Here is a 13,845-nt window from a genome sequence, read left to right on the forward strand (position 1 = left end):
CTGTTGTCATGGTAATCACATTGACAGGTGTGCAAGCAGAGAAACAAAATGCTTCCTGTTACTTAAAGTATTTCCCCACCCTCGCCCCACAAAGACACACTTTGGGGACTTTTGACAATGTGCCTTAAATATCTCAAAAGCATTAGAAAATGTTAAAAGTTGATAACTTGCTGATTTGGTTTTTTTGTAAAAAAAAAAAAAAAAAAAGTAATTTAAATTACATTTTACCAAATGTTATCTGCCTACAGCATTTTCCTCCAGCCTCACTCATATTGTTTAAAAAGGCTTATCAGGGTTTAAGTGATACTTGACCTTAAAGACCTGAAGAAAGCCTCTTTAAGCCACCCTGGCTGGATGAATTTATCTGGGGCTCAAACATTCAAATGCAAATACTTTGGGATCAAAAATGGATGATAAACATTTAGATGATCATAAACAGCTTTACATTATTTTTCTCATCTCCAAACAATACCTGGATGTAGTCCATCTCATAATTTGCGTTATCAGGAGCAACAAGTGGTTGTAAGCAGGAACTACGATGAGACTAGGGCCTGGATTAAATCAAAACCATGGCAGCCTCAGCTATTTAAAAGCATAATTATGTCATAAACTTTGATTGAGTTCAGGCCTAGGAGTTTGGAGGTTACTGATTATTATTTTATAGAATATTTTTAATCCAATGAGATGCAGCATCTCATTTCCAACAATGTCTTCTACCTCGTTACAGTTAAGGTCTTGTTTTTGAGAACATCTTCAATCATGGCTTATAAACCAGACCATAACTGTACTGGCCTGTCTTGGAGTTAGCAACTGTGCTCTTTTTTGAAAGATGTCTTTACTGTCCAAAGAGTAGACACACTGATGATGCTATTGAAACGCTGTGAAAAGGTTTTGCAAAGGAATGAATTCAAAGGTCTTACATTGCTTCCAAATATGTTTCAAAATCAATATACTTTTCAAATTAGTGATTTGTTTAGAGTACTGATAATTATATGTTACTTGATGTCATTTATATTTAATCAAAAATCCACAGCTGCTATAAACAATCTACCTACTGTTATATTTAATGAGACTCCCATCCCACTGAAGATGTATTCACAAAGCCCACTAGTAAATGCATGTACATTTCTCAGCAATGCCTAGTTTCCAAGCAACATGCATAAAGATATTCAAAGAGGCAGAAATAAGAGATAATGCTTAAAGACATCAACTAAGGGGACATGAACATATTTATCAGTGGATCATAACAGTAATTCCACAAAATGTTATATTTAACTCTCTCTATTTATTTACTTAATTTGTATGAAAAACAAAATTGTACAAGGATATAATTCACTGAAAGGAATTTGATCATTTTCTGAAGCATCTTGTGAGACAGACCCAGCACTCCATACTTGTTTCCAAACTCTTCAGAATTAAAATGAAAGACCAATGTACTGTTTTTTTTGTTTGTTTATTTGTTTGTTTGTTTGTTTGTTTGTTCAGATGTTTCTAAATATTTGTTTTAATATGTATACAAATCTAATATTGTGGGGGTTATTGTAATTCTGTGACTTTTCAAATAAGGAATAAATCCTACACCATGACAAAGTGGGAAATGTTATGTACCATAACAAGGATATAATGTAAATACTGTATATTGCATACTTAATGATGATTATGAAGCCATAACTTTCACTGATCATACATCTATGATACAATATTAATTATATATCTGCTGCAGAAAAAAGGCTGGACAAGGCTTAAGACTGACATGAAGACTTGCCAGGAAGCTGGGGTCAGGTATATGTTCAGTAGTGGACAGATATTAACAGCTGATGAGTGACTAATCATGGAACAACTCCATGCCACCTTTTCACATGTGTGTGAAAGCAACAGGAACAGGCTCTCCTAATCAAATTTAAAACGCACTAAAATCCAGGCAGACACCCTCACAGTGATACTAATTCACTGGAGCTGATACTGCCTGTTCACTTTACACAATGATGAAGGCAATGTACAATCCAGTTATCCAACCCACTTTGCATTAGCTAATGAAACACGTATGTATATTGGAAACTGGCTCGGTTAGTTCATTAGTCCATTATTGTAAATTACTGTTATAGCCATCTTTTTTATACTTTAAAAAAATAAACAAAGATCCTTTGATTTAGTTTTTTTTATTATCTCTATATATAAACTTATATATATATATTATATATATATATATATATATATCTATATATTTGTTATTAGAATTTCATGGTTCCAAAGATCATACAATTTTTTCTCTACCAAGGTTTCTGTTATGTTAAAAAGAGTCTACGTTCACATTGGACAAATCTTTGAACACCCCAGAACTTTCACAAACATATATTCACTAATGAAACATACAAACCAATTGATTACTTGTATATTTGGGTGACGTATTTTGTAATAGAGGGGATGATCCATTAATCATAAAACAGGGGTTAATAGGTATATATCAGATATATAGATATATATATATATATATATATATATATATATATATATATATATATATATATATATATATATATATATATATATATATATATATATATATATATATATATATATATATATATGAAATTTATATGTTTTTCTATTATTATTTGTGACACTAAAGATACACTAAAGAATAAACCTGGAAAACAATATTTTAAGTAGACCCAATTCTTAGTTTCGTAAGTCCTGTAAACTCTACAATAGTTACATATTATGGTACTTCAGTTTAAATAATATACCTGTAATTTTTCTTTTATTGTTAACATCCTGACAACTGAGGCAATCAGTTTTGGAAAATAAAGGATTGTTGTCCACACTGTCAAACTGATAGCACAGCAATAACGATCCATGATGTGGTATGGAACAGAAAAGCCAGAGCACTTGCTATGTTTGGTTTTTTTTGTTTTGTTTTGTTTTTTTAAATCGTTCTCCCTGCGGTGATTTAGAGGACAAATCTCAATCCCCAGTGCACTAGAGGGAACATTTTGAAAAGAGTTTTGAAACAGACTTTAAATTTATAAATGTAAAAAGTTGTCAGGATGTTAACAGTTAAAAAAAATTACAGATATGTTATTAAAACATGTAGGGATGTATAACGTAGGGATGTATAGGGCTCTATTTTCCAGAAAGCCTGCTACTTGCTTTTTAACACACATTTCCAGTTATTGCTGTCATTATGTGACACTGTATCTGGTTTCTTGTTTAAAGTGATCGCTGTGAAGTACACCTCTCCTCTCAACCCCTCCAATCATCACCAGAAGCTTCACCCCTCCCCCCCACCCCCTGGCTGTTACATCATCACAATCGTCAGGCAAACTGCCCCCGTCATGCGGAAAAAATTACAATTACAACAGTTTTTTTTTTACTTGTTTCAAATCACTTTTATTGTTTTAGTTTTATGGAAAAAAAGCAGCATTTGTTTTTTTTCTAATTAGAGCCTTGACCCATCATGGTAACAGCCCTGCCCCTAACCCCCACCTCCAGTGATGATGTAATACGCTAAAAATAAATACATTAAATAAAGTACAGGAACAATCTGCTTATTAAGCAGGCAGGTCACCGCCCAAGGCGAGGGAGCTGGAGCAATCTGGCCTCTCTGAACCCAGCCTGTCTGCCATCTCTTTCTATTGCAACTTGAGTTGGTTCAGGAAATAATTCAAATAGATGCAAGACCCATGTTAGAGTGCGCCAGTCAATTTATTCACTGTGACACGTCTGTCCCTGAGCAAAAAAAAAAAAATCTAACCAAGGCCCTTTTCACTGTGGGCATGTACACTTACAGTAACCAATCAAATCGTAGGGAACAGCAGTAACAGAGGTTTGACTATGTAAAACAAACGAATAACTGTTCAAAGAAAGGGGTGAATGCATTTTTTTTAACCAGCATGTCCTAATAGTGGATATTGGCAAGGTGATATTTATTTTTGGAAGTGGCCATAGTAAGCTGCATACAATTAACTGGGTATCTAATGAGTAACTAGGCATCCACCCTTGCATTAATATATCTCTTGACTGAACACGTTACTGCCAAGACAAATTAAACAGTCTTAGAGGTAATAACATTTCATCTGCTGGTTATCATATACTTTCCCTGATTCCCTGTACCATGAAGTTATTTTAAAAAAAAAATGCATTTAAAATTTTCCGACGCTCAAATAACAAGTCTTTGACATTACCCAGCTAAACAAAAACAAAAAACAGCTCCCAAAGTTTGCTGACTGTAGTACAAGTGCAACAGTCATAAGATGTCTAGGTGTGCCTTACTGTTTATACCACAACCCCCCCCCCCCCCTCAAAAAACATTGTGAATGAATGGGTTAATTGTTTGCTTATGATTTACAGTGTAGATACAGCATCTCAATGGAGTGGCTCTTTGAAGAACTCTATTAAAAATAAATGAACTGACTTGCAGAATGAAGATTTATTGGATCTGTATCCAGTCTAGTCAACTACTTGTGTTTTCTGCACGCGAGAGAGATTAAAATTAAGTAAAGGCTCTGAAAAATTGCAAGGGGAGGCATGTTGTCTTTTTTGAGGGGTGGGTGGGGTAGAGAAATATTGTTTAGGCTAAGGACTAAACATACACCATAAAAATGAATGGTTTGCAGATTCAAACTTAATGCAGTTTGTTTAAAAAATGGGTATGTGGCAAAGGTGATATGCTATTGAAGTGTCACTGTAGCTTTCAGGCAGGTGGGAGTTCCCTGCCCGTGCACACAGTGGACCCCAAACATGCCTTCCCTTGCTTAGTGAGAAAATAAGCAACAACAAAAAAATTATGAATTTAGTTATAGGGAAAAAACTGTCATTCAAAGAACGAGAGAAAATACATTCCCCTTGCTTTCCTTTATAATCCTAGCCAGACCTTCCAAGGTCTTTGTTTTCTATCACCTAGGTAAACAAGCCTAGCATGCAGGAAACATCTGCTCACGAGTCCTATAATTAAATGATGAGATGTTTTGATAAATATAGGATTTGATATATAGGAGTTGCTCTTCATGTTACAAAGCCCTGACAAATATCTTTCCAATGCTTGGCCTTGTAATGGAAAGTGAATAGAGTAAGATCTTTGCTGTTGAGTATTACTGTAAGAGCAGGGATATGCACTTGAATCACTTCTTATTTACAGAATAATAAAAATACACAGAATCAGAAACTCGTACTGTGACAGTTGACAGATGGTCACCGATGAACAACTGCACCTGCTTGTTGCATTGTAGAATTTTTACAGGGGATCATCAACAATTAACAAAACATTCAATCAAAGTCTCATGATTATACTGACAACAGTGAGATGCCTCCCCAAATGTACCCATCTGCTTCCTTCATGTTCAGAGGAATAGCTGACAGGCATTCACAGTTGGTCTCACTGGTCAGGGTCAATGATTGATCAGGCACTAGCACACTTGATGTAAATAATCAATAATGCTTACAGAAATCGGATTAGTATTTTATGCGCTTACCTCGTATTCAAAAGACCTAAAATCTGGATCACCTGATCCCTTTGGGTCACCAACCCTTTTTAAACCAGCATACTATCCAGCTGATTTCTATTAAACACAGGTCTTTCTAGTTTTAGGCTTGAAAACAGCTGAGCTCTCCACCACAGCATGCAAGTCTATCCCCACATGTCTGTCTCATGATGATCAACTTAATGAGTTGCACTTTGTTTTAGGGGCATTTTACATTAACTGCTGATGTTAGGTAAGTATATTTAGCTGACCTTTTTATATAGGATACTATATATATTAAATAACCATTCACAAAAAATGAATGAATGCACGACGATCAGTAAACATAATGGTAAGCTAGTTGTTAAGCATAATTTTTAACACAATAGTAATTACAGTAATTAGACTGTATTTTTGTCAATCTTATGTTGACATCTTATTCTATGTAGACTAGACTACACAATGCAATACTCCAGTGCACTAGAGGGAATTCCCTATCCAAAATTACCCTAGCTTCAGAGGTATTTTATATGGGGTAAATATTTACCAATGTTTAGTTCAATTTACCAACATTTACTATGGTTATCATAGTAAAATCATTGGCAAGTGTAGGAAAGCATAGTAAACCAGTTGCAAAAGCATGATAAAGCCCAGGCAAACGTAGTAAATCAAAGATTAGTATGGCAAAAGTTAATGAATAGTTTAGCTTAGGAAAAGCATGGTAAACTGCAAGATTGCAAGTAGTATAGAGACCACCAAGATAATAGTATTAAGCATTGCATAATGACTTGCACTCTGCAGCAGTATGCAGGCTCCACATCCATTGGTGCATCCTGGCAGGGATTTGTATAGAGAGGATACACTGGATCTCTGGAGTCTCAGCAGTATCCATTGAGTGAGCAAACCCTCCCTTTACAGTCTGGTGGTCAGACCACTCAGTTCAGTTCATACTGGTAAGAACACTACAGGAAGCTTTTGTACACACATTGATCTGGCCTGGGTACAAATGATGAGATAACAGTTAATGCTGTTAGATTAATCAGTACATTATTCATTAGGCACTGTATTGTTTATCTTATTTAATGTGTTTATACAGTTTTAATGTTTGTTTTGTATCTTTACTTCTCGTTTTCTGATGTTCGCAGTTGTTCTGAGTTCTGTTGCTGCTCTCTAACTTGTATACCCCCACAGCATGTTGTAATCACATGAAAAGCAACAACACTGAGATAGATTCTCAAAAGAGTTGTTCCCCAAATCTTTATTTGTGCATTTGTTTCACCCAATAAAGTCACCAAACCAAAAATAAACAACTAAGAAAAAAGAAAACATTTAATTTAGCCCATTAGTAATTACATACAGAAACCATGAGTGGCAAACTGGACTCCAATTGCTTACAAACCCTGGGATAAATCCTCTATGGCCAGAGATTCTGTAATTTATGTTAGAAAACAAATGCGAGAAAATGAAAATGGTTTATTGACCAGGTTTTTTAGGATGACTCATTACTTATAACATCTCTCCTATGAATCCAGTTTTTAATTAAGTGCATACTCTTATGTGCATTACCTAATTAGGAGTACAGGTCCTGTGGGTTACCATGGCCACCCCAGATTCACTTTCAGACTAGTCAGCACTCTACAGAGCACTTACTTAGAGGACCCCTCCTCCAGTACAGCGCATGCATGACAAATCAGGATTAATTGAGTCTGTTTTGTGCTCAGCTCTGGTAAACAACCAAATGTACTCTGCAAGGTTGAAAGGGTATTTGACCTGGGATGGAGGTGGATAAGGAATGATGATCTATTTGCATATAATATCATATTCAATTTCATAGCTTTCAATTGGTGATTAACTAGCATGAAGAATGGTACGCTCTTGTGAATCAGTGAACAGCTGGTGTTGACTGCAGGTTAATGCACGTTTCCATGGAAGGCTGTGCATGACTTGTGCAGAAACTAAAGGCAGTGAACACAGGATTCCATTTTTCACTTTTGCATGCTGTTAGCCCAAAACAGCAACATTATTTCATAGTTACACATTAGAAAGTAAGCACAATCATTTTGATAATTGTATTTGAATAATCTGTACTATCAAATCAGAATGATGATTGTTCCATGAATTACAAAACTGGTGGTGCACCACAGGTATTGCAGCAGGAACAAGCAACCTTCACAGGGTGCAGTGAAAACATCTACAATATACCCCCCACTTTTTTTAGCTAACCAGCATAAAATTATAACAGATCTCCTCCCAGTAGCTGATAAGTTAATAATATCGACATCACCATAAGACCAGTACTTAGCACTCAACTACAGAGCATGCTCTTTCATTGAATGGTAAAATGTTTGTCTTCTAACCATATGATTAGGATCCCTCCCTTGCCTTTCCATTCAATTCAATGGGCTGGGATGCCAATTCATTATAAAATGCATGATGCATTACCAATATCCAGCATAGCTTCTCCATCTTCAAATACTTAAATAGACACTAGAAGACTAGACAGACTTGTTTTTTTATGAACCAACCATCTTCATGATGTTCATGATTCATGGATTTTATTTGGTCAGTGAATTATCAAGAACGAAAATCAATGAGTGAAGATTTACTGTTATGGGTGAGTCTAGCCAGGCACTGACCTGATCATGTGAGGGCTATGGCGCCACTATTAGCAAGAACAAAAAAAAAAAAAAAAACAGCACAGATTGATTTCAGTCACTATGCCTCAAACACACAAACGACTGACTCTCTTGGAAAAAGTGATTCATCATCATTATCCCTCACTGTGGAGATGCCCATTGTGTAGTGATGTATCTATCTAGGAAGGGAGTCTGCTTCTCTAAGGTGTTTCCTTCAAAGCTGGGATTTATTAAGACAGCAGTTCTGAAGTGGAGATGCCCTGCAGTCTTCTGGAAATGAAGAAAAATCTCATTCTCAATTCACATGGCTCCTGTGAAATCAAAGAACTCAAGAGTATTTTTTTGTTTACCTTTGAACAGGAAGGACTATCTTACAGAAACAGGGCTCTTTGACCTAACTCTGCTTTGAAATCCGTTGCCAGGTTTTCAGCATTGTTTCAGCTCTGAATGTGTTGTTTCTTATCATTGCCTGTTAATACACTTCCTGATATCTACTATTGTGGCTAAAGACCAAAAATAAAAAAGGCTGATGTTTAGGGACTCCCATAAATTAAACTAATTTAGACTTTTCTTTTTTTTAAAATGCAAACAATATTTAAATATATTGATGGCTATGCTTACCATGATTAAATTAATATGTTACTATTAAATGATTACACTGAATCTCTCGCTCTCTGCCTCTCTCTCACTCTCTCTTCTCGCTTAACTGCTAAATTGTATGCAGAAAAAAGGAACTTAAAAAAAAAATCTTAATTAGTTATTGAGTAGAAAACAGAAAGCACAATGGTTCTGCCCGGGTAACACAATATTGATCAACTTACGACTTAGTCCCTGAGTACTTATGTCTGTCACTTATTGATTATCTGTAAGTTATTTGTTTGAATCATCAAATGCAGCTCTAAAGACCTAAGCAGCTATCATTCATCTTGATTGCCATAGCCCAGGGGCAGCAGGTGCCTTCTGCCTGCTCCGGTCTTTGATTCTTATCAAATCTTTACCTACAGTAACATGGGGAGAGTGGTTCCTGATGGAAACCATACCCATTAGGAAACAGCTGCTGTAAAGTATTCTGTTAATGACATTTAATCTGATCATTTGACTTGTCCTTTAGGGCAATTATACAGATAAGTCAGAAAGTACCTACAGTGTATATGATCATCATAAACGTACAACATAGAACAAAACACCAACACAATGCTACAGAAATAAAATTATTTTTATTCAAGATTCACAGCTGCATGATTGAATAAAGTTTGCTGTGCAGATATAAAAAACAAATTTGCAATCTTCTGTACCGTATTTTTGTCTTAAATAAACTAATCTTATATAAAACATGCAGTTGATTGTCCTGCGTTTTTTTTTTAAAGAAATGCCATTAGCAATGTTTTCCTGTAGGAAAACTTGAAAGCCTAACCACAAAACAACTCTTCCATTATACAGGGAGCTGCATTCCAAGTCTTATCACACTGCAATACACCCAGGATAGCTGTGCCTGTAGACGCCACTACACAGCAGTTGACACAGCCTGTTTGCTTTTGCAGAGTTATCAACAGAACACTCTTGGCACCAAGAACAGTTTCCACTGGCAAGAAAGTGAATAAACAGGACTGACCCTCGGCTTAGCCTTTTGGCTGTGTATGTGTGTGTGTGTGTGTGTGTGTGTGTGTGTTTTATTTAAAAAAAAAAAAAGGTTCAATGCTTCTTTTAATTAGGGATACATTAATGGTTGACATGATTGCAATCAGCTATTTATAATTAAAATGCAAATTCTGGTAGGATGTAATTGTTGCACAGAAAGCTCAAGTCCCTATGGTAAGAGGATTTAATTAATGGAGGCACTCCAAGAATAAAAAGCACAAGTGTGTGTTTAGTGTGTCCATTTTAATTTATTATTATTATTATTATTATATTATTATTATTATTATTATTATTATTATTATTATTATTATTATAATAATCAATAATAATTGTGTTTGTAAACGGATACATTGTTTTAAAAAGCTGATGTGGGAAAAATTGCCTAAGATGTTTTTTTTTTTGTAAAAGAAGTCCAACTGGAATGCATTGTTGTTTTACCAGTTTACAGCTGTAAATACTTTTCTAGCAAGGAAGACTTTTCTAGACATGGAAGACTGCAGTTTACTGCTTATTCAAGCACTTTTATTTAACAACACAGGAACAAAACAATAGGTTGAAACTAAACACTTAAAAACACTACAAATCAAACAAAACAAAACAGCACCCAAGCTTCGGCTATCCTGGTGCATAAATAAAAATCACAACCTACTGCTCTCTATCCTTCTCGCTCTCTCTCTCTTTCACTCCGCACTCACCAAACAAACATCCTTTGTCTTTTTATAGCATGTGGCCAGGGGCTAATTGAAAATTAATAAATCAATTACCACCTGGCCATAATTCCACACTTTTCTAATGAATCAATTAAACTATGCAGCGGTGTCAAACGATGGCCACCTTGGCTCCAGGCTGTTCGCCCACTCGCCAAGATGGCTGTCAACCACAAAATCACAACACTCCAATGTGCGGAGCCTCTGCTCTGTTACACAGGGTCATTCCACAGTAATGTTTGTGTGTTCAGCCCTACTCAGTAAACCTTAAAAAATTTCCTACCGAGACACCTTTCCTGTCAGTCATTCGTAAAAAGCCAAGACTAATTAGGAAGTTCCTTTCCCAGCTTTATGGTGCAATTGTAATTAGTCCAGTGATGTTGTGGTTTCTTGAATGTCTTCCAGACTCTCACCTGAACGAAAGACTTACCTTATACCTTATACCCATCTTGGTGACCCGAGACTCTTTTCTCATCTAAATGATTGGACAATAGTCCATCCACAATAAACTGTAGACTATGACCAATTGTAAACTGCTTAGGATGTATGTAAGACAGTTTAGGGCCAACCAATCCCTCAGCCCACATTGTTAAATCACTGTTGGCTGTTGAAAGGGTTTATTGTATTCAGTGACCTAACATGCCGCTTTTTCATTTAGACCAGATCTTGAATATTGTAGGTCTCTTTTTCAAATACAGTTTAGTTTTCCACTGCTGTGAATATTTCATATTATATATATTTTTTAGATCCTATAATATGGGTTTGTAAGCCAGAGCCTTATAAGTAGAATAAAAAACAACATGAAAGAACTGGAGTGTAGATGCGGGAGGGAGTGAGGGCTTATACAGTCCTGGCAGCTTGGAGTAATGCGGATGAACTAAACAGAACACGTTGTTCTCTTCAGTGGCAGTGAGCTCGAGAGTATTAACACTGTAAGAATTTTCTGAACGCTGTGCGCTCACACTTACTGCAAGCTTAAAGTATTACGTTGCAGCCAAGTTCAGATGTATTTCTGTGTGGGAATCACTATGAGTTGTGCCGCATGTGGCTCATGAGCTACGTTTTCAGGCAGGCTAGATGGTCACATCAGGCCAGCATATTGAAATGTCCCAATTTAAATCAGTACTATAGAAACATTTTTAAAAAATCACTTTTCTAAGTGGTTCCCACAGTATGATAAAAATACTTTTTTTAAAAAAATCTAAATGTATTTTACATCTGAAAGTACACAAGCTATCCACAGGGCCCATACCTTTTACCTAAAACAGATGTTATTCCAATATTAGATGAGGGGTTGTATATATTATTTATATACATCACATTTTTATAAATGTATCAACCTACCTCCAATATATCCCTGATAGTAAAATGAATTGACGTTGTTCATGGTTGTATAGCCAACTCAGTAGCCATCACATACTGTAGGTAATCTCCTCCGTCAAACCAAATAAAAGATGATGCCAGGCTACAGGGTTTGTCAGTTATATTTCCTAAACCATTATTTTAAAAACCATATAAATACATTATAAAAATACAGCTATAAAATGCTTAAATGATTTCTTGACAATTGAGTTTACCTTTACCTCTCCTATAAATAATATAATTGACATTAAACAAATTCATTTCAAGATACTGATGTAATGAAAACATCTGATTACACTGTGTAACAAAAAACATTTTTTTTTTTTGTTGCTGGGTAGTAAGTGTTATTTCCTAATTGCTTATGCCTCAAAAGTATAGAACATGGATATTATTCCTCACAAACTTTGCTTTTGTGACCAAGACAGTGATATTTCAAAATATCACTATTTCCAATGGGAAAATGGGCAAATGTGTGTCTTTTCGTTCACATAAAATCAGAAAAAAACAACATATGAATCCAAATTAACATGTATTTATACTAAAGTAATACAAAGATGACTACAAAAGATTTAGAAGCAAGTAGTTTTTCGAGATTTACAATTATACTGTATTTACAAAGATGACTACAAAAGATTTAGAAGCGAGTAGTTTTTCGAGATTTACAATTATACTGTATTTACAAAGATGACTACAAAAGATTTAGAAGCGAGTAGTTTTTCGAGATTTACAATTATACTGTATTTACAGTATAATTGTAAATGTCGAAAAACTACTCACTTCTAAATCTTTTGTAGTCATCTTTGTATTACTTTAGTATAAATACATGTTAATTTGGATTCATATGTTGTTTTTTTCTGACTTTATGTGAATGAAAAGACACACATTTGCCCATTTTCCCTTTAGAAATAGTGATATTTTGAAATATCACTGTCCTGGTCACAAAAGCAAAGTCTGTGGTGAATAATAGCCATTTTCTATACTTTTGAGACATAAGCAATTAGGAAATAACACTTACTACCCAGGAGCAAAAATTGTGTTACATAGTGTTATGTGTTTTTTTTTTCTTCAGTACTTTAAATCTGCAGCTCTTGTCCTTTATTATAGCGTTCACTTAATTGAAGTTCTGCTATGTGACTGTTATGAAAGCTATGAAAACCGCTTTTTGAATTTGGATTAATTAGCCAGAGCTCAGTACAATTCCCAAAGGCCTTGTCTTGATCCTATAAAAAAAGACAAGAATGTTTTCAAACTGTTTTTTTTTTGTTTTTTTGTTTTTTTAAAGTCTGCACTGGAGTGTACACTTGTTAATAGTTAGTAACAACTTATTATACCTTCAGTTCCAAGTATCGCAAAATGGGGATTATTTTATCCTGATACAAAATAAAATCCTGAAAGAATTTTCTCCTGTGCGATTATCTGCTATTGCTGCCTATAAAATGTATTCAACAATCAATAAACAAGATATATTTTTGCCTCACTGTATGTCCCTCCTTTGTCTACTTGTGTTGCAATGATAATATTCCTACCCTAATAGCACTGTACTTCCAGCAATGGCCAGCAGTGAGTGTACTGGTCAAAGGAAATGGTTTTCTGGATTTTAACTGGTCGTGCTGGTTCAGGAGACTTGGCACTAGTTAAGATGGTCCATGAACAAATTTAGTGATGTTATGTATCTGCTAGGTGCCCAGTAAACAGTTCTTCCAATTCCAAACACTTAGTTGCTCACCAATTCACCAGCAGATAGTTCTTCAATATCAGGAAAGACACAAAAAATACAATTCACAATCCTTGAAAAGGAATACCAAACAGGAAATTATTTCAATTCAAATATGAGTAACCTTTAAAACTTCAGTGCCAAGGTAGTGGGATTCCGTTATGTCTATTTGCAACATTCTTCCATAGTTAAACGTATTTTTTCATAAAGAGTACCCTTGTTGACAGCCTTATTGCCAAGACTGCAAAGTTGAGTTTTAACAATAGCCTGTACAGTACCACTGCTGACAAGAGGACACGTTCCTCAAAATCAGCACTCCATCTTGTGAG

Source organism: Polyodon spathula, chromosome 7, assembly GCF_017654505.1.
Source record: "Polyodon spathula isolate WHYD16114869_AA chromosome 7, ASM1765450v1, whole genome shotgun sequence".
NCBI classification, from domain to species: Eukaryota; Metazoa; Chordata; class Actinopteri; order Acipenseriformes; family Polyodontidae; genus Polyodon; species Polyodon spathula.